This window comes from Castor canadensis, chromosome 3, assembly GCF_047511655.1.
Source record: "Castor canadensis chromosome 3, mCasCan1.hap1v2, whole genome shotgun sequence".
NCBI lineage: Eukaryota > Metazoa > Chordata > Mammalia > Rodentia > Castoridae > Castor > Castor canadensis.
In genome coordinates this window covers 50,245,420-50,268,232 of record NC_133388.1, presented here as the reverse complement: position 1 = coordinate 50,268,232, position 22,813 = coordinate 50,245,420, and positions in this window count along the sequence as shown.

Sequence of the window (22,813 nt, the reverse complement as noted above, 5' to 3'; positions counted from 1 at the left end):
GACCTGACTTCCTCCCACAAGGCCCCGCCCCATAAAGGTTCTATCACCTCCCAAGAGCTCCCCCAGGCTGGGGACCAAATCTTCAACACAGGGGCCTTAGGAGGATATTCAGGATCCTAACTACAGCAGGTAAGTCCAACTCAAACTGTGCTTTCAACCTTTATGTGTCCAATATTTTCTGAATGAATGAATGATTCCTCTTGCTCCTTTTGGCTATCCAGTTTCAAGATTTCAGGATCCATTTCCTTGTGTCTACAGAGGAAGCCCATCAGATGATGACCATCAGGAACACACCTGAAGTTCAGCAAAGTTTGAGTGGCTCCTTGCTGGGCTATGAGAGTATCCCACCGTCCTGCAGAATCCTGAGGTGCCGGGAATCTGGACAACAGATGTTGGGGAGGGTGTCACAGCATGTGGGCTTGTGCTGAATGATGCTGAGGGACCAGTGGAAGCGGGGTCAGCTCTGGATGAGTATTGTTGTGAAGCAGGGCAGGTTGACTCTTGGGATTTATGGTAATCTTCGTTCTGGAGCTGACAGAACAAGCAGAGCTGGGGACATCAGGGGAAAGAACAGTGAACATTGAAAAGGAGAGAAGTTGCAAAGCTGAAGAAGAAATATTGTTCTCCCGAGCTTAGACTACTCGCCTTAGAAACATTTTATAAATGTTCTCTTAGAAACATGCCAGCCGTATCACCTGTTTCCCTAGAAACTACAATTTTAAAATCTCTTATCTGAAGCTCTGGACTGGGAATTGAGGCTGCTTCCCTGTGACAAAGTGACCCACAAAACTCAAATCTTTCAAGTAAAAGTAAGAGGTTCCCTTTTCATTGATACAACTTTAAACAGCAAAGTGTCACCCAGACCATGACAGTGTTTTCCAATAGAAATAGAATGTGAGCTGCATAAACATTAACATTTGTCTGATAGCTACATTAAAAAAGTAAATATAAGCCAGGTGCTGGTGGCTCACACCTATAATCCTTGCTACTCAGGAAGCAGAGATCAGGAGGATTGTGGTTCAAAGCCATCCCTGGCAAACAGTTCCATGAGACCCTGTCTCAAAAAACCCCTTCACACAAGGAAGGGGTGAGGATAGGTAAGACACCTAAAAAACTAGCTAGCATTTGTTGCCCTTAATGCAGAGAAACTAAAGCAGATACCTTAAAGCAACTGAGGCCAATAGGAAAAGGGGAACAAGTACTAGAGAAAAGGTTAGATCAAAAAGAATTAACCTAGAAGGTAACACCCAAGCACAGGAAATCAATGTGAGTCAATGCCCTGTATAGCTATCCTTATCTCAACCAGCAAAAACCCTTGTTCCTTCCTATTATTGCTTATACTCTCTCTACAACAAAATTGGAAATAAGGGCAAAATAGTTTCTGCTGGGTATTGAGGGGGGGAGAGGGAGGGGGCGGAGTGGGTGGTAAGGGAGGGGGTGGGGGCAGGGGGAAGAAATGAACCAAGCCTTGTATGCACATATGAATAATAAAAGAAAAATGAAAAAAAAAACAAAAAACTAAATTCTCCCAAAACTAATGAACCAATAAAGAAATGGGCACGTGAACTAAACAGAACTTTCTCAAAAGAAGAAATTCAAATGGCCAGAAAACACATGAAAAAATGCTCACCATCTCTAGCAATAAAGGAAATGCAAATTAAAACCACGCTAAGATTCCACCTCACCCCTGTTAGAATAGCCATCATCAGCAACACCACCACCAACAGGTGTTGGCGAGGATGCGGGGAAAAATGAACCCTCTTACACTGTTGGTGGGAATGTAAACTAGTACAACCGCTCTGGAAAAAAATTTGGAGGGGGGGGAGGGGGGGGAAGTGGGTGGTAAGGAAGGGGGTGGGGGCAGGGGGGAGAAATGAACCAAGCCTTGTATGCACATATGAATAATAAAAGAAAAATGAAAAAAAAAATCTGAAAAAAAAAAAAAGAAAAGGAATGGGTGCAAAGGCCAAGTATGTTTGCAAATTGCAAATATTATTTTAAATAAGAGCAAGCAAGGAGTGGTAGTGCACACCTATAATCCCAGCACTTTGGAGGTAGAAGTAGGAAGTCAATGGCAGGAAGCTGTTATTATTACTTTACAATTACAAGAGAGTAAATTCATTTACTTCAGAGAAAATCAGACAGTAACATAAAGTATGTCTGAGCAAAAGCTAGGACTACTCCCCTATGGCTAGATAAGGTTTCCCATTTCAATTATATGAATCGCTTAGAAGACAAGTAGGTACTCCATACTTCTCAAGTGATGAATCAGGTGATCACTGTTTTTTATTATATATCATATGGTCAGTGAAACAACTTCTGGTTGACTTAAGAGAGAAATACCACAGGGAGACCGAATAGAATCAAGATCTACAAAACAGCAACAACAATAACAATAACACTAAAGTTCCACATCTCCAAAGAGAAGCTAAGTTGTTATCTGACCTTCCTATAAATCAGGAAAGAGCGAGAAGCACATTTCCCAGGGCCAGTTTCAATTGGCATGGTAATTAAAGACCCTCTGTTTTAATCCTTGCAGAAAGGTAACCTGAAATAACCTGATGTCAACCATCGGGTTGTTTGTTTCTATTATTCTTTCTCCTTGTTCTCGACCTGAAAGCAAAGTAACTGAAATGACTAGTCTCCTTTTGTTCTTTGTTTCTGCTTTCTTCAGCCTTTCTTTTTCTATAAAGTCAACCTCTTCTCAGCTCATTTGAACATTTTTATGAAGTAGACTATCACCTGATTCTAGAATCCAAATAAAGCCAATACATCACATCCAGCTTTCAACAAAAAATAACAAGTAGTACCAAAAATGCAAAAACACAGTCTAAAGAGGCAGAGCAAGCAATAGTACCAGACTGAGATGTGGACGGAATGTTGGGATTATCCAACTGGGAACTTCAACCAACTATGATTAATATGTTAAGAGCTATAATGGATAAAATAGACAGCATGCAAGAACAGATGGACTTTATAAGCAGAGAGGAAATCCTAAGACAGAACCAAGAAGAAATGCTGAAGATTCAAAATACATAACAAAAACTAAAATGCCTTTGAAAGTCTTATTAGTTGACAAAAGCAAGGAAATAATTCTTGAGTCAACAGAAACTTCTAAGTCTGAAAAATAAAGACAAAAAGATTTTTAAAATATACATGATAAAAGCGAGAGCACACAAGGGAGGGTTGAGGATAGGTAAGACACCTAAAAAATTAGCTAGCATTTGTTGCCCTTAACGCAGAGAAACTAAAGCAGATACCTTAAAAGCAACTGAGGCCAACAGGAAAAGGGGACCAGGAACTACAGAAAAAGTTATATCAAAAAGAATTAACCTAGAAGGTAACACACATGCACAGGAAATTAATATGAGTCAACTCCCTGTATAGCTATCCTTATCTCAACCAGCAAAAACACTTGTTCCTTCCTATTATTGCTTATACTCTCTTCAACAGGATTAGAGATAAGGGCAAAATAGTTTCTGCTGGGTATGGGGGGGGGAGGGGGCAGAGTGGGTGGTAAGGGAGGGGGGAGAAATGACCCAAGCCTTGTATGCACATATGAATAATAAAACAATAAAAACTAAAATAAAATAAAAAATAAATAAAAGTAAAAAAATAAGATCTTTCCAATAAGTTCTATTGGTTTTGCCTACAGATCATAAAAAATTGTTAATTTATATCTATGTATTTTATAATATGCTGTTATAATTTTTGTTTAAATAAATGCTTTTAAAATAAAAAAATAATCAAATCAAATAAAATATACATATATAGTATATATAGAGAGATATAGATACACACACACACACACACACACACACACACACACACACATCTACTATCTCCAAGACCAGTGAAACAACTACAAGACCCCTGGCTTTCCAAGAACCTCAAACATAGTCCTAATATTTAAAAAGGATCTCAGTTTTCCTGCATCCTCTGGCCTCTAGATTGAATGAAAAATTTCAGCTGCTATATTAGGCTATCAGCGAGAAGAGGTGAGTTTCGGGGGTGGGACATCAGTGGTATGTATATCCCTTGTCAAAATGGAATAGAAAAGAGATTACAGGAAGAAATTAGCATAAACTCTAGAGTCAAGTTTTCATGAGGTTGTGAACTGAAGTTCTCTGCAGAAGCCATGTCTATATTGAAGAGCCTACAGATTGTTGCTTTAAGCTATCAAATTTGGGGCAACTTGTTAGACAGCAATAAATAACAAAAAAAATGTGGAAAAACAATAAAATCCCAGACCTCATGGTTTGGTTGAAAACCACGAGAGAAATATGAGGATTGTGAATAAGAGTGATGACTGCTGTGGAATTACCCATACAAATGAAGGGCATTAGGAGAAGCAAGTGGAAGGACACAAATGTCAGCATGCAAGAAATAGGGTGAACCAGAGCAAACTCAGCATTGAACCTGGATTTCTGGCCAGGCACTGGTGACTCATGCCTGTAATCCTAGCTATTCAAGAAGTCAGCCCTGGCAAATAGTTAGTGAAACCCTGAAACCCCATCACAAAAAAAAAAAAAAAAACCCCACAAAAATAGGGCTGGTGGAGTGGCTCAAGCAGTAAAATCACCTGCCTAACAAGCACGAGGCCCTGATTTCTAACCCCAGTGCTGCAAACCTGAATTTCTGAGCTCGCTAAAGTGTCTCTGCTATTGGGATCACTGTGAGTAGAAAGGCAGCATAAAGTACTATTATCAAGGAGAAAGGGAAACAGGAAGTCTTTTCCTCACAGAAACAAGAAAATAGTCTTTTTTATTAAATCAAGAATTATTTTTTACTCTTCTGTGGCTAGAGCAAGGGGTACCAAATAATTCAAATTTCTTGTGTTCAGAGTTGCTTTTTCTAGCCACCTGAATATAAATTAACAAGATATTCCTATGAATTCAGTCTTACCTAGAAGGATTTCAATAAACTTTTCAAAGTCATTATACATTAATACATTGCCCGGATATTTTCCACAGGTCAACTTGTCCAAGGCAGCTCCGTAGCTTCTTTCCCAAAGTTATAATGACATTCTGATGACCTTGTGTGCCTCACTGGCATTGTGAAGGGGCAAAGCCTTGCTGGAGTAAGACGAGTTCCGGTCCCAGCTCTGTGTGGCCACTCAAGAGACCACAAATGAGCCTTTTACTTTCTGAAGTTTGTTCCTCGGCAATGCCGTACCTCACAGAACTAATGTCAGGATAAATAATAGATGGACGAGGGCTTGGCAAACTGTAAAGTGCTGTGCAAATAAAAAAGAGGATTCCTTTTGGCAGCCATAGTTTTCAAAGAAGGCTGCCTCTCCACTATTGCCAGCTCCTCAGTCATTTTAGATCTTTTATTAGAAAGAAATGCTTCCCCCCCAGCATCTGCTCGCCCTTGGAGTAAAACAATCACCATATCCCTAGCTTTCACCACACCCACATCTGTTCCTCTCCTGTTGTTCCCTTATTACTTGTGCTTCCAGACCTTCCTTTTACTCTTCTCTGCCTTCCTTTACCTGGGAGACACTTCCCACTAGTAAATGCATCAACCCTGTCCTTGAGGAAACCACAGTGGAGTTCTTTTCATTTTCCAGAGAAAGAGCTACCTGCTGAGTGAGGACTCATTCGCCATAGTGCTGCAATCCTAAATGTCAGCTCGAAATTAACAGGGCCCATAAGGTCCAGGAAAATTTAAATTCTGACCAATACCTTCTCACTTTCCTAAGACCCTAAATTCCCCAGTGTTCTAAATTCCAGGCGATCTTACCTCCTGCTAACCTGGTCTATACACCTCTATATTATCCAGGGAGACATCTGATGATTAAGAACATGGGGTCCAAACTTGTCTTGGTGGTGCAAGTCTATTATCTCAGCACTTGGGAGGCAGAAGCAGGAGCATCTTGGATTCAAAGTCAGCCTGGGCTACATGGCAAGTTCCAGGCCAGCTTGGGTACGTAGTGAGACCCTGACTCAAAGCAAAAAAGCAAACAAAAATGAAAAAAAAAAATGAACTTGGGCCTTGGAACTGACGGGGTCACACTGGGCACGTGACCTAACCTCTCTGAGCGTCAGTTTTCCCATAAGGATGATGTCAGCTGCCTCCTAAAGTTGCAGGTACAAGTTAGAAAGGACAATGCTTTACGCTGTGCTGCGCACAGAGAAGGATAATCACTACCAGTAAGTACCATCACTGCTCACAGGTTTCAGTTCTCTCAAGCTACCCTAGCCTCCTGCCCCCACAGTCCTTGGTTCTCCTTCCTTGGAATTCTTCATCCCCTTTGTTCCTGCAACTCTTAAAAGTCCTCCCCCTGCCCTCTGGACATGTCTTCTCTGCAGTCATTCATGCTGCACGGGTCTACAGGGAGGTCCTCCCACTGTAACTCTCACAGTCCTTGTCCCCACCACTTACTGACGTACTATCATTCTCTTCCTCATACTGTTGGTTATTATTGGTGTCACTTAGCCCAAGCAGGCTTTCTTACAGATCTTGTGACTTGACATATTTTACCAAATAGACCCACATCCATGCCCAATAATGTGACTGCTGACTTTTAAAAAAAATGTAAGGAGCCCAGCGTGGTGGCTCACCAGTAATCTGAGCACTTGGGACACTGAGGCAGAAGGATTTTGAATTCAAGGCCAGTCTGGGCTACATAGCAAGACTCTGTCTTTTAAAGAAAAAAATTAGGCACCAGGCCCCAGTAGTTCACACCTGTAATCCTAGCTACTTGGGAGGCTGAGAATGGAGGATTGTGGTTCAAGTCCAGCCTAGGCAAATAGCTCACGAGCGCCCCCCCATCTCTAACATAGCCACAGCAACTAGACTGGAGGTGTGGCTCAAGTGGTACAGTGCCCGATTCATAAGCACAAAGCCCTGAGTTCAAACCCACCAAAAAAAAAAGTATATAACAATTAAAAAAGAAATGTGCCATTCTGAGGGTTCAACAGCACGGCAGGCTTTCCATATACTCACTTTACATTTTCCAGATGTTCCTATTAAGGAAGAGGATATAATAACACAGCTTTGTCAGTAAAAATTATCCAAAATAGAAATAACATGAGAAAGAGCCGTGAGAGGCTGCTACATGAAAGCCATTGGCTTCTAATTGAAGTAGGGTCAGCTGGCTGGAAATCACCAAATGTGCACCTGGGAGTCTTGATCTTTACATCGTGGAAAGATTGGGGCAAGGTTACTGCTACAGTTTGAATATTTGTCCCTAGAACTTATGTATTAGCAACTTAATCCCCAAAGTCATTTGTCAATACTTTTTAGAGGTAGGACCTTTAAAAGGTGACTAGGTCATGAAATTTAAATCATGGATTAATGGATTAATGGTTAATGGGTTTTCTTGAGAGTGGATATATTATAAAAGCCAGTTTGGCTGTCTCTTATTGTGCCCTCTGTCCTTGTGAGCCAAACCACCATGGGACTCTGTAGAGTCTTTCAGAAAGAAGACATTCTCCAAATGCAGCCCCTCAACTTTGAACTTCGCAGCTTTCAAAACTAAAAAAAAAAAAAAAAAAAAAAAAAAACTTTATTTATTCTTTATAAATTACCCCGTCTGTGGTATTCCACTATAGCATGGAAAACAGGCAAAGACAGTGAAGTTGAAAAACAAGAGTTAGCAACAGATAGCAAGGAGGGACAGTCAGGAAGGAAGCTGTGCCATGTAACCTGTTCAAGGCCAAGGGCTTCCCAGGATCCCAAGAATAGACTTCCAGCATTCCACACAAATTGGGGGTGCCCTCCAGAAGAGAGACACATGCTTCTGCCTTTCTTCTTGGCCCAGTCCAAAGAGACTGAATCAGGACTATTTTCAATGTCAAAGTCAATATTTAAAGAAGACCTGTGCTGGGCATGGTGGCACACTCCTGAAATCCCAGCTGATCAGGAGGTGGAGAAAGCAGATCATGAGTTCAAGGCCAGCCCAGGCAAAGTTAGCAGTGAGACCCTTTCTCAAAAACAAAAGGTCTAGGGGCATAACTCAAGTGCCTAGCATGAGCAATGGCCTGGGTTCAATCCCCAGCAACACACACACACACACACACACACACACACACACACACGGAAGCCTAAGGTTTCAAGGGTCCCTACCCTAAGAAATCCCTCCCCATTAGTTTGCTGATTCCTGAAAAGCCTTTTCTTCTGCGATTAGACATTGAAACTTAAAATGTGAATGCAGACCATAGTTCAAACAATCAACAAATGCAAACAGTGCTAAGCCATGCTTCCTGGGTTCCATTTGGGTAGGAAGGAATCAAAAAGACTAGTGAAGGATGAGGCTACAGAAGTGAGTCCTCCACCTTTGAACTTCAAGGAGAACTTGTGTTGCAGGACAGCTTCCTGCAGCTATCCTGGCACATGTGTGGGCAGCTTTGCTAATTAGGATAACTTATGGCTCTAATAAGGTTGTAGACCCATATGGACCAGCCCTGGGGCTGTGCCACAGTGAAGGTACAGTGTTTAGTAGCAAAACTCATTTTAAAGAGACTTCCTCCCACTTCTCAAGTAATCAAAGAGATTGCTATGGGCTAAATTGTGCACCACCACACACACCCTCTCCTCCGTTCTCTGCCAAAGCTATATGTTAAAGCTGCTGGCATGACTGTATTTGGAGAAAGGGCCTTTAAAGAAGTAAGTAAGGTTAAATGTGGTCCTACAGGTGAGGCCCTGATGCAACAGAACTGGTGTCTTTTGTTTTACTTGTTTTATTGTGTTTTTGTAGACAGGGTCTCACTATGTAGCCCAGGCTGGCATCAAACTCTCAATCCTCTTGCCTCACTCTCCCAAATGCTGGGATTACAAGGTATGCATGTCCTGGTGTCTTTATAGGAAGAAGAGACACCAGGAGTACATGCATACACAGAGAAAAGACCAGAAGACACAGTGAGAAGTCAACGGTCTGCAAGCCAGGATGAGATGCCTCCTCGGAAACCAACCCCCTGCTGGCACATTGGTCTTGGACTTGTAGCCTTCACAAATGTGAGAAAATAAATTTCTGTTGTTTAAGACACTCTGTCTGTGGCATTCTTTTATGACAATCTAAGCAGACTAATGCAAGAGCCTAATTTATAACTGGGCAACACACTCTTATACACACACACACATGTACACACACACAAACACACAGGAACAGCAGTAAAGAGGAGGGTAGAGAGCCTGGGCTGTTTCTTTTGATAGGACAGGGGATGGGAAGCCCATCAATATTCTCACATTAGTAATTCTGATCCCATCCCAATACAGTTATTATACTACAAAGAAGATTTCTTCCTAGTTTGTTAATGCATACAGGCCAATAAACGTGTGAAGCACCTACTGTGCCAAGCACTAGGACATGGAATGATAAAGATGCCTGTCCTCAAGGATCTCTCAGCAGGCTGACCATGCCCCAGGACTCAGAGCACTAGAACTTGCTGCTCCCTTCCTAGTCACCCTCTGCCCACCCCATCAGGGGAAGGCAGACTACGTACCTGGGCTCAAGGTATGCCCTAATCCTATAGAATCTCAGCTCTTTGGATGATTTGGGAATAGAAAACTGTTCCTATTTTGTCTTGCTTTAACATGTTTTACCTCTAGAAGTGTGTTAGCTTTCCATTGCTATAAGAAAATGCCTGAGATAATCAAATTTAAAAGTTTTAGAGTTACAGTTTTATAGGTTTCAGTCCATGGTCAGACCATTGCTTTTGGGCTGTGGTAAGGCAGTACATCATGGCAGGGAGCAAAAGATGAAGGAGGCTCCTCACCTCATGGCAGCCAGGAAGCAAGGAGAGAAAGAGACTGGTGTCCCACCATCTTCTTTGAAGGCATACTCCCAGTCACCTAAGACCTCCCACTAGACCCTACCTCTTAAAGGTTCCACCACCTCCCAAAAATGCCAAACCTTCAACACATGGACCTGTGGAGGACACTTACCCAAAACATAGCAAGGAATGTTCAGTATTCCCTGCATTTTGAAAGATCCCAAGGCTCTTTATTTGAAATTGCTTTTATTTTTGAAAACCAGAATGGTGACTAGACAGAGCTGTGATTACAAAATTGGGACTGGTCAGTTCCAGGCTCCCAACTTCAAATCAGTGGCCCTGTAAGGCCCAGTTTCCACTGTAGGTAAATAGAGACAATAATGCTTATTTGTCAGAGTATTTTGAGGAATATATGCATATTTAAGTGAAAAGCTGTATGTTACTACTACAAAAGCTATGTATGTTACTACTACAAAAAGCTATGTATATTGCAGTAACAATAATGGATTTTTTTGCTATGCAACAGGGATGGTGGTTTGTGAAGACACAGGAAAAACCAAAGTGTTTTTCTTACTCTCCCACATTCAACACATCACTTCTGACATGAGAAATGGGGATTTCTTTCCACAAACCCAAGCCATCAGTTCTCCAGCAGACACCAACTGGGTGTCCTAGAATTTAATTCTGACACTATCTCTCAGAGGATAGTGTTAGATCCCACAGAGTAAGGACAGGGCTCAATCATACAAGACTATCCTCACTTGAGATGCCCCAGGCTAAGCTCCATGCTTCTGACTGACAGGCTGCAAATCAGGGTTCCCACGCCCCCTTTTCAATTTCAATTAACTTGCTAGTTAGCTCCAGAACTCAGGGAAACACGTTACTTACATTCACCCATTTGTTAAAAAAGATATCAGGAGGAACATGGAGGTTTCGTGTCCTCTCTGGATGCAGCATCCATCTAGGCACCTCCATATGTTCAGCTATCTGGAAGCTCCTGGAACCCAGTTTTTTGGGACTTTTAATGGAGGCTTTATTACATAAGTGTGGTTGATTAAATCCTTGGTCATTGATGATGACCTCCACATTCAACTCCTGGAAGTCTGACCCTCTAATCACAGCAACCAGTCCCTTATCCTGAGGCTGTCCAGCAGCCCGTTATCTAATTAGCATATAAAAAACCCTCATCATTTAAGAGATAGCAAGTGTTTTAGAAGTTGTATGCCAGAAACTGGTGCACAGACCAAAGATATATTTTATTATTTCATAATGTCACAGTGGTCAATTCTCACTAGCAACTCTATGGCATATGCACTGTTAGAATCCTCATTTAAAAAAAAAAAAAAAAAAAAGCAAGGGTCAAAGAAATTATACAACTTGGCCAATGTCACAGGACTGAGCATTTGAAGCTTGGTTTCCTGATGCCAAAGCTCTAGGTACCTTTCACCTTATTATATCCTGCATGGCTTTGTTAACATTTTAGTCAAATATCATTGGTACTTTCAAGTCATTTGCACTATTACTTGCCATCATGATGTAAAGAAGTTAAAGAGACTTTACAGATGAGCACCACAAGGAAGAGAAACACAATGAATAGAAACTTAAGTAACAGGCTTGTCATCAGGTCATTGAGCTGAAGAGAATTAGGCACAGTATCTTGAGTTTGAGGCCAGCGGGATCATGCTTGCCAGGCGTGGTAGCAACATCTGTACTCCGGGCACTCAGGAAGCTGAGGCAGGATGACTGCAAGGCTGAGGCCAGCCTAGGCTGAATAGCACGACTCTGCTTAAAAAAAGAAAAAGGAAGGAAAAAGAAAAAAAGAGTCCCTACTCAGGCTGCTACCACACCTTCATTATGCCCCATAACTTTTATAAAAAAGAACCCTAACACATAAAGATGGATATGATTATCAAATCTCTGGCATAAGGAAAATTTTCCTGATTTTAACCTTAAAAAATGTTTCTTTTAAACCATCACATTAAAATACCTCAACAGTAGAGAATGGGAATTTCATTTTTCTAACTTGAAGAAAGGTTTAGCTTCACTCTACAACTTCATATAGAGCCTTTAAACTACCTGTGTGATTACTCTGCCATCTAGCTTCCTAAGCCTGGATACCGTTCCTGAGGTTCTCAGGGGGCATATTAGGATTAAGCAGTACTTTGGCTTAAAGGCATTGTTTTAGAACACTTAACAAATGTTCAGTGATGCTACACACACACACACACACACACACAGCAATATCAGAAAGGGTGTCTACACACACACACACACACACACACACACACACACACACACACACACACACACACACAGCAATATCAGAAAGGGTGTCTCCTCCACAACAGGAAGCAGTCCTTATTTGGAAGGTCAACCTACAATGTTATCAGAGACCCTCAGCCAGTTGAGACTTCTTGTTAAATAAATGTAAATTGAACAACATTCTTTCTTTTCAAGAATCTGGAATGCAGAAAAGAAAAAAAAAAACTTTAAAAAGGAAAATAAAAATCAAAGGAATCTGGACTGCTGCCAATTTGATTGGATTGAGAAGTACCCAGCAGATTAGTAAAGCATACCTCTGGGTGTGCCTTTGAGGATTAACCAGAGAGGATTAACCAAGGGAGAAGACCAGCCCTAAATGTGGGCAGCACCATCCCATAGTCTGGGGGTCCAGATCCAATAAAGCTTTGATCTACCACACTTTTCCTGCCATGATAAACTGAAACTTCTGAAACCATGAGCCAAAATAAATCCGTTCTCCTTTAAAAAAAAAAAAGGGGGGGGATAGGGGGAGGGATGTGGAATGCAGAGTTTGTGAAACCAGAGTTTTGAACCCAAGGCCCAAACTCCTGAGATTCCACATGCCAGGTCTGGCTACCTGCCCCTAAATGCCAAATAAAGAAATAAGGTTTATTACACAGCTCAGGACATACTGTGGAAAGAGGCACAGTAAGTTCTCAGCGCATCCTCAGCCATCATCAAGGTATAGACACCAGTTATAGGTTTAAGTAGTTAAAAGAACTGGGTACTGGGGGAAAAGGTAGTCACAGGTGTAGTCGTGACTGATGGAGCAGTGTTGGTCAGGCAGGTAGTCTTGTCCAGTTTTGGAAAGTTATCACCTAGATGGGGTAATCTGGTTCCTGTTTGAGAGGATTCTTGGGATAACTGTCCCCATTGGGAGGGTGATAGCTCCAGGTGGCTCCAGTTCATTGTCATAAAGATATTATCAATTCTGTCCTTTCTGGAATCCAAGGTGATTGTAAAGAGAATGGCTTAGCACAAAGACAGATAGAAAATGGAGGCAGGGATGCCAAACTTCTCCTGTTTTTAGTTAATTCCTATGCCCAAGTAAGGAGTCAGTGTTTTTAGCAAAAGCAGTTTGAGCATCTCTTACAATATTAGACTCCAAGTCTAATACAGTATGAGGAAGTGAGAATTTATAGCCAAGGAACAGAGTGGGAATAAGTAGATGGAAAATTACTAAGAGGAAACATCAAGGACAAGGCAGATTCTGATTCAACCAATAATAGGATTCTTGCTAAATACAGGCCAGCATGATCTGTCATCAACTGTGGAAGAGTGAAAGTTCAGCTATTGAAAGTGATCACATACTAAAAATGTGGGCTACTGCTAAATTGACTTGGAGTTGTTGGTAAAACAGGATTTTATAAAGAAGTATGCAGTTGGGCCTAGGAGAAGCTTCAGGAGACTAAAAGTTGGTCACATAAAGTATCCTTGTCAGGCACTGGTGGCTCACACCTGTAATCCTAGCTACTTGGGAGTATAACATTGGGAGAATCGAGGTTCAAGGCCAGCTCAGACAAATAGTTTGTGATATACCATCTCTAAAATAACCAGAGCAACAAGACTGAGGAAAAAATATATAAGTAAATAAAAATAAAGTAAAATGACCAGAGCAAAACAGACTGGAGGCATGGCTCAATTGGTAGAGTGCCTGCTTCACAGCCCCAACAAAAGAACAGCTAGGCGCCAGTGGCTAACAGGTGTGATCCTAGTTACTCACGAGCAGAAATCAGATCATAGTTGGAACCAACCCAGGCATATAGTTCAAGAGATCCTATCTCTAAAAAAGAGCTGGTGGAGTGGCTCAAGGGGTAGGCTTTGAGTTTAAGCCCCAGTAACACACACACACACACACACACACACACACACAAAAACCTTTGTCAATAGAGAAGAATTTTGAATCTATTTGTAAATTAATTTCATGGCCAATTTTTGTTTCTGCTCTTTGAATACCCCTTGGATCTGGTTATAATATCTTACTGATTTCCAATTTAAATTTATTTTAAATTGATCTAAGAGACCTTAGTTATTTTTTCTTTATTTTTTTTTTTCCTGTGGTACTGGCCACCCACAAGACTGGCCTCCAGGCCAAATGTCAATGACAAGCTCCAGGTAGTTTGACCTGAGCTACTTACTGACCAGCTACCTATCAGTATCTGAGTTCAAATGACACAGCCCTGTTCAGGTTGTACAGATTTGCTAAAACAGCTCACAGAACTCAGGGAAATGCTTACTTACATATAATGATTTATGATAAAGGATATTATAAACAATATGGATGAGGAGGTACATATGTCCAACCATGTGGGAAGCAGCACGGAGCTTCCATGTCCTCTTGCAGCTCACCAGCCTCCATGAACCTCAAAAATTTCTATATGAAGTCTCTCAAAACCCTGCTCTTTCGGGTTGATATGAAGGCTTCATTACATAGTTATGACTCATTAAATCATTGGCCAAAGTTGATCAACTCAAATCTCCAGTCTCTCTCCACACTCTGGAGGTTGAGGGTGGGGTTTAAAGACCCTCTAAGATAACGTTGGTCTTTTCTGTAACCGAGACTCAAGTGAAGCTACCTAGGGGCTGTTAACCATCAGTCAGTCAATTCAAAAGCATATAAAGGATTTATTATTTGGGCAGCTCTATCAAGCACGATGCCTAGTGTTCAAACCCCAGTACTACTAAAAACAAAAAAGTTTCAGCCCAAGAATGTTAGGAGTTGTAGGTCAAAAACAGGGACAAAGACCAAATATATACTTTATAATATCACAGTCACACTATACTCTTCAACAAGAACAAGGAAACTCCACTAGAAAACTCCACATAGCTGGATATTGGAGACTCATCCTTGTAATCTTGGTTTCTTGGGGGGCTGATGGAGGTTCTGGGTGAGGAGTGGGGGGAGAATAGTTTTGGAGATCTCAAATAACCACAGCAAAATGGACTGGAGGTGTGGCTCAAGCCGTAGAACTTTGCAAGCCTGAAGCTCTGTGTTCAAACTCCAATCCCACCAAAAACAAAACAAAAACTCCAGATAAAAGAAAAATTGAATCAGGCATGGTGATATCCGCCTTAGTCCCACCACTAGGAGGTATAGGCAAGGGAGTTCGAGCCCAATCTGGGCTACAAAAATCAATAAAAATTCAACTAACCTGGATGCTAATAATGTCTTCCTAAAGAACCCCGGGGAAGGGGAAATGGATTGTGCTTTTCATGAAGTTCTCAATTATGAAATGTTACTTCCTGCAAGTATCCCTTTGCTAAATGTTAAAGAAAGATAAAACTTATGTACATACTGGAGAAAGAGAGAGAGGGAGACCATTAAAGGCACATTTAATTATCACAAGGTAAGTACTAGTTACCTTTTCGCCTTCCTACAGATGAGGTAAATTAACTGCCCCATTTGCACCGCTAAAAGCTGGCGGATCCCAAGCCAGGCAGCCTGGCTTTTACACACATAAGGTTTTTAGGCTCCCTGCAGTTTCTTCCAGCTGGAAAGCCTAGAAGGCGTTGCTCTTGCTCGCGTACTTTCGTAACCTGGGCGTTTTGAGGGGTTCCAGGCTCTGGAAGGAGCTACTGGAATGTAATGTGAGGACCAGGGTTGCTAAACGTCCCGCACGTGAAGCACTGTGCACCCCAAAGCCAATAACGCCCCGGTGGTGAAATGCTGACAGCTGCCCAGATCATGGCAGCAAACACTTGCTCTTCGGGAGGATCGTGCCAGTGGACGAGGAGAGGACAGGTAACAGATCACCTGCGTGCAGCCCAGATCCCCACACTTTCCTCGCCCGCCTCCGAAGTGCGCCAGGGTCTCCCCCGGACCCCAGCACTCACCTACCTGGTGAACGTTCTCGCGTGAGGCCTCAGTAAAAGTAAAGGTGGGGGACCTGCGTCGCCCCCTAAGCAGGAACGCCTACCAGCTGAGCCGGCGCAAAACTCAAACTTCCCGCAGCGAGCCTCTGATTGGAGGGACTTTAAGTAACACTTCCGGTGCGAGCTCCCGCCCCTTCCCCTCGACGAAGCTTCCGATAGGCTCGCTGCAGCTGACATTTCACTTGATTGAGAGGCAAAGGGAGGGCGCCCAGGATAGGTGCTACCTCGAAAATAGACCGGGTCGCCTGCCGGGAGAAGAGCGGAGCTCTGGGATCGCTTGAGGCAGCCGAGGGCGCGGGCGGCGGGTTGCATTCGGAGCCGCCAGGCTGCATTCGGAGCCGCCCGGTATCCCGCACAGGGGGACCTTGAGCTCTCAGAGCCTCTCCAGTCCCCGGGAGCGAGAAGGGACCAGGGCAGGAGAGCCACGGAGGCTCGGCGCCTCAGGATTCCGGTTTGCAGGAGTCGTTAATGTGCTGTTTAGTCACCGAAATGCGCAGCCCTTCCTGGAATAGTAAATATTATTATCAGTGATTACTGTTATTGTCGTTGTTCTTCTTAGTAGGCGATTCTGAGGTTTAAGCTCAGAGCCTCCCCCTTGATGGGCAGGCGGGCTCTACCACTGAGCCACGCCCCCAGCACTAATTTTTTTTTCTTCTTTTCCTTAACGTTTTAACTATGGGCTAACACAAATTCCTCCAAACATTGTCTAGTGTTTTCAAAATCTCCAGCCTCATTTTTAAAGTCCGTTTTTTGTTTAGCAACATTTACATTCGGTGACAATCTTAGGGCTGTTACGTGGACGTTTTAATGAGTTTTGGTCAATTTAAACAACTGTAACTCTCATCCAATCAGATGTAGAGAATCCCATCACCCACGAAGCGTCCCCTCAGCCTGTCTGCCTGCATAAAATCAAGGTGATGGTTACTCTTTGGGGTCGGTCTTCTCCCAGCATAATGTTTGCAGGATTCACTCATACGGTTGCAGTTAGTACTGCACTCAATGCTGTGTCCATTTGCCTGTTGATGGACATTTGGGTTATATTTCCCTTTTTTTTTTCTTTTTCCGGTGGTGGTGGTACTGGGGATTGAACTCAGGGCTAACAAACTCTTCACTGCTTGAGCCACGCCTCTAGCCCTTTTGCACTAGTTATTTTTCAGATAGGGTCTCCTGCTTCTGATCTGGGTAGGCTTCACACCAAGATCCTCCTACCATGCCTCCTGCCTCGCTGGGGTTAGCTAGGTGTGACAGTTCACACCTGGCTTGTTCTTTGAGGTAGAGTCTCACTAACTTTTTTTTGCCCAGGCTGTTCTTAACTGTGTTCATCCTATCCACCTCCCAAGTAAATGGGATTATAGTTATGAACCAGTGTGCCCAACCTATTTCCAGTTTGGGGGTGTTACAAAAAAAAGTTTCTATAAACAGCTGCATAAGTTTTTGTAAGCATATTTTGTTTCTCTTGGGGGGGAATCTGGGTATGGAATGTCTGGGTCATTCGAGGTAGGTTTGGCTTTGAAAAAATTGCCAGTTTTCCAAAGTCCCACATGGTACACCCCTGTCAGCAATATATAAAAGCTCCAGCTGTTCCACATGCTTTCCAACATTTGGGGTGGTCAGTCTTACTGTTCATCCTTCAGGAGGATGTAAAACAGTATCTCCTTTTCATCTTGCAGTTTCACAAGGACTAATGATGGTTTTTTTCTCATGTGCTTATTGACTATTTTTTTGTTTTGTTTTGTTTTGTTTTGCAGTACTGGGTCTCTAACTCAGAGCCTGGCATAAACTAGGCAAAAGCACTCTACCACTGAGCCACATCCCAGGCCTGTTTTACTTTTTAAAAATGTTTTTAAAATTGGAAGTTACCATTTTTTTATGGTAATGGGATATGAACCACTCCAACAATCCTTTTTTGTTCTGGGTATTTTTTGTGTTGGGAATTTTTGAGATAGGGTCTCGAGTTAGGGGCTTGAACTGGCCTTGAACTTTGATCTTCCTAATTTCTGTCTCCCAAGTACCTAGGATTACAGGTGTGAACTCTCTCGCACTTTTTTTTTTTAACACATTCTACAGTACCATCACATAGACATGAAACTGGTTAGTGTGGCTGTAAGTAAACCTTCAGATGGTTGTCTAGGTTAACAAACTATAATATTGATTATAGTAAGAAATATGAAACAAAAAAACCAAAACATTCCCATACATATTATTTATGGGAAAAAGATATCAGCCTTGCTGAGAATAACTGCACCTAAGTGATAGTGGCAGAAACCATACCACAGTGGATTTTAAAGCTTCATTGGGATTTACTGAAACAGTAAAATCAAGGAATCAGACTTTTAGTGATGGAAAGCACTCTGAAGATTAATGAGTTGTTCAAGATCCCACAGCTGATTGGCAGCAGAGCCAAAGCTGGAAGTGTGGCTCAAGCAGTAGAGCACCTACCTTCCAATCACAAAGACCTGAGTTCAAACTCCAGTACCACATTAAAAAAGAAAAGTAGCAGAGCCAGAAGGCAAATTCATGTCTTAATCTTTTGGCTGGAAACATGGCTTTTTTCCATGTAGATGTGACACTGGAAAATAGCATAGGCTTTGGAGTCGAGTAGATGTGGCTTGAAATCAGAACTTCAGTGGGCAGGTTTTCTCCATCTCTATCCTTATCCACATTTTTGGATTATTGGGAGGAATAAATGAGATAATGAGTTCCAGTTCTTTCTACTAAAATGCTGAAGGAAGGAAGGAAAGAAAGCTAGGACATTGTAGTGTTGTGGGTCACAGTACAATGACAAAAGGTTCAATTGTCAAGCTAGACAAACTAGAGCAACTTGGAACATATGCATCTAATAAAGTACTCTGAGAATAGATGAAGCAAAAATGATTAGAATGACAGGGAAAACACGATAAATTCACCATTATTGTGAGAGTGTATCATCCATTTTCCATTAGTATAATAAACTACCTGAAGCAGGGTAATCTGTTTTTTAAAAAAAAGATGTTTATTTATCTCACAGTTTTGAAGGCTAAAAGTCCAAACAGCATGGTACTGATTCTAGCAAAAACTGACCTGGCCCCAGGTGCTGGTAGCTCATACCTGTAATCCTGGGCAAGTAGCTCATGAGACCCTATCTCAAAAAAATCCAACACAAATAGGACTGGCAGAATGTAGCTCGAGTGGTAAAAGCACTTGCCTAGCAAGTATGAGACCCTGAGTACAAACCCTAGTGCTGCCAAAAAAAATAAGGAAAGAACTGACCTGGTGGAGGGAGCTTTTTCTTTCTCCCTCCTTTGTTGGAGCAAGCTTTCTCTCTCGCTCCTGGTTATTACTGAACCTGACTGGGACTAACTAGGTGGGGAGAGACTAGAGATTCAGAAAAAGAGACAGGATAGTCAGACAGAAAGTGTGATCAGGTGTGTTGGGTGCTTGGGCGGAGATGCACAACCCTCATTGCTTCTTTTTCTGTCTTCCTTCTTTAAGGCCTTACTCCTTGCAGTTCTTTAAAACTTTGCTTCTAAAGTCTTCTTTAAAACCTTGCTTAAAACCTCTTTCCTTAGACTCACTCTGTCCCATGTTTTCTCTTAGCTGTTCCTTAGCTTAATTGCTCTTAAAGTCTTTTGCCCCCAGGCTTGCACTGTCCCATCTCTCTTTAGCTTTCTTAAAGCCTTGGTGCTCAGACTTGCAAACAGCTGCATCTACAAACTACATATGCATAACTCGTAAAGTCTCGGTCCTTAGACTTGAACTGTAAAGTTCTTTCTTTGGCTTTTCTTTAGCTTAGCTTTTCTAAGGCCTATGTTAAAATTCTTTCTTTAGCTTAGTTTTTCTAAGGCCTGTGTTCAAGTTCTCAATGTAGACTTTCTATCAACCCCTCTTTAGCCATCCTTTTCCGTTCAGCAATTTCCCTCTAGCAATTCTTTTCTCTTCAGTAATTCTTTTCCCTTCCAAAAGCTTCCCACACCAAAAAGCCCAAAGCCAAAGCCCAAAGTAAAAGCCAAAAGCAAAAAGCCCCTTTTTCTCCTTCAGGGGAAGCAGGGAAGTATTGTGCATGCTGTTTTTAAGATTAGAAAAGTTGGCCAGTGGGTGAGGCTGGGGTTCTGTATGGTTTGGAGTACCCCACCACTGAGTCTCTTCAGCTGTGTCATTGTAAAACTTTTGTCTATACAAGTTAGGTCCCCCACTGGGGTGGAGAATTGTTTTCCATGATGGGAGATACAGTAATTCCCAATAATGGAAGTTTTAAGGGGCCAGACGCCTGTTCTGTGTCGTGGGAAGGCACTTTCATTGAAAGTCACTCGTACTTTCATTGAAAGGCACTCGTGGGTCTCACTCCCTTGCCTCCCAGGGCCAGTGGTCTCCCATGTTGTCTCCCCTGCACACATGGCACAAAGTGACATTTAGTGCCTGGTCTAAAGATTAGGCCAGTGTGAGGAACAAATTTTTAGTTGTAACAGAAATGGGGAATTTATTTGGCATTTCCTCAAAAAAGGAGTGGAAGACCTGATATGAGGAACTCTCATGGGTAACAGTTGTTAACTTAAGGTGTAACAGAGTCCCGGGGTCAAAGCCCTGGCCATCTATCCTTATGCCAATTATCTGTCCCTGTGTCCAATCAGATGGCTTAAGTACAGTGAAATTTACAGGGTTACAGGTGCCTTGACTGCAGTTAGGGGTAGTAGTGCCCTTTTGAAGGAGGGCTAAGTGTGTAGCCCTGTGCCATTTGGCCCATGAAACACAACTCCAATAAGAGCAAAACTGATAACCCTCATTATTACATGGCCAAGAGTTGTTTCCTGGGCACATATATTTTTCATTTGATATATAGTTCCTTTCCCAGCCCAGGCCCCCACAGCCACAGCCTGTACCTCCACATAGTTTGTCTATGGCCGCACATGCATCAGACAATAATGACACTGGTTTTTCAGGATGGAACACATGGGTGTGAGTAACAATGTTCCTAGCGAGGTGGCCACTCCTGAGTTCTAACCATTGCTTCTCAGGGCCATAAGTGGGATTGAAGCAGGTAAATTGATTATCATGGGAGCACACTTGATAGGTGGTGTGATTGTGAGTGCATGACCCAATAACAGAGCCTGCACAAGAATAGTAAGTGTGAAACAGTAGAGTTTTAGTAACAATACTTCCTGCCCACACAATGCGCTTGCATGGGTCACAGGAGGAGGATTTCTGGGCTGCGAAGGGAAAGCAGATTGAGAGCCAAATGAGGACTAAGAGCTTATGCAGGAGTGAAAGAGGGAGAGAATTTGCAGGAGAGGCATAGCCATGTGGGGCCTAGCAGTATGCAAGAGTACTTATCCTTTGCTGTAGTAGAAGAGCCTGAAGTTGGTAGGCAATGTTTTATCTTTGAAAGGTGCTGCCACTGGGGGGTCCCATTGAGCTTGATAGCAGTGGGCGTTGTGAGAATGACCAGATGAGGGCTGGTCCACCGAGGTCCCAGCAGAGAGGGTTGAAGATCCTTGAGGAGGACAAGATCCCCTGGTTTAACAGAAGTTGTTATGGGGCCCTCTGATGGGTGGGGCAGGTTCTGATCTGCCTGCTGTCTGAGAAGTTCCCGAAGGAAGTTAAGATAAGGTAGATAGTCAGCCAGAGGAGCAGAGTCTGTTGGAGGCAAGTTTCCTAAGAGAAATGGGTGGTCATACATTATTTAAGACCCAAATAGGAATATTAGGAGGAGCATAAAAAGGTCTCTGCTAAAGGCTGCATATCTAGGGTTCCAAATTACGTAAAATCCTGTAGCTCCCAAGAAAGCTTTAAGCTGCTTTTGTGGTAATGGGGAGTGGGAAACGGAAGATTGGGTTGATGCACTCATGACTCAAGGAGTGAGTCTGTCCCTTTAAGAACACACCTAGATAAGTGACCTGAGGGAGACATAATTGAGCCTTTTCCTTAGAGACTTTGTATCCCTGGAAACCAGAAAGTTTTAAAAAGGACTCAGTTGCCCTGCAGAAGAGGGGCTCTGTGGGCTCTGCATAGAAGTACATCATAAAGAAGAGTGGCCTTTAGGTAGTGCCAATCTAATAAGTCTCTTGTTAGGGCCTGTCCAAAAAGATGAGGGCTGTCTTTAAATTCTTATGGCAAAACTGACCAGATTAGTTGTTATGAAGGGTTTGTGGAATCTTTAAAGGCAAATAGAGGCTGACTGTCAGGATGCAGGTTAAATGTAACACTTTTGGATAAAAAAGAGCTTTAGCTTATAAGTTTATATAAGTTTACATTTTTAACTTTGTAAGTGTTTGTACCATATTTAGATAAAGTATAACATAACACTGTTACAAGGTGGTCATGTAAGACACATGAGCAAATATGTAAATGAACTCTGATTTAGTAGTACTTAAAGCTTGACAAGATCACCAGAAATAATTTCTTTGATAAAATCTTTTCCTGTAACAGTTTTTTTATAGATGTTATTTACAGCAGAACAATATTAAGATAACCTTGTTAATTTATAGACATAGAGAATTTGATTTTAGTTTGACATGACCTTAAAAATCTTTTTAGGCAGCTCTTAGATTATAGTCAACTTTAAATTTGTCAGCATTGAAGTTTACTTATCTCTATCCTTTCCAGTTGTGTACTTTGTAACATGTATTTTAAAATTAACTTTTATAAGAATTTTAAATTTAAATAAAACTGTCTTTTCTTTTTTGGCTGGTGGAGGAGACCGTCCACCCCCCACCATGGAGATCTGTGAAGGATAAAGCTTACCTGAGAAGTCAGGTAGCACCAAGTAGGTGATTGAGGCCCACCTGCTACTTGGACAGTTACCCTGGGCTCCTCCAAGGTGACCTTGAAGGGGGCCGAGGTCCCAGGGCCATATCAGTCTTCTGCCACCAGGCCCAAGAGATTCATGGGGCCTTTACTCTGTCGAGAGTGGGAGTGGGAGACTGACCTACCTTGCAGAGACAAAG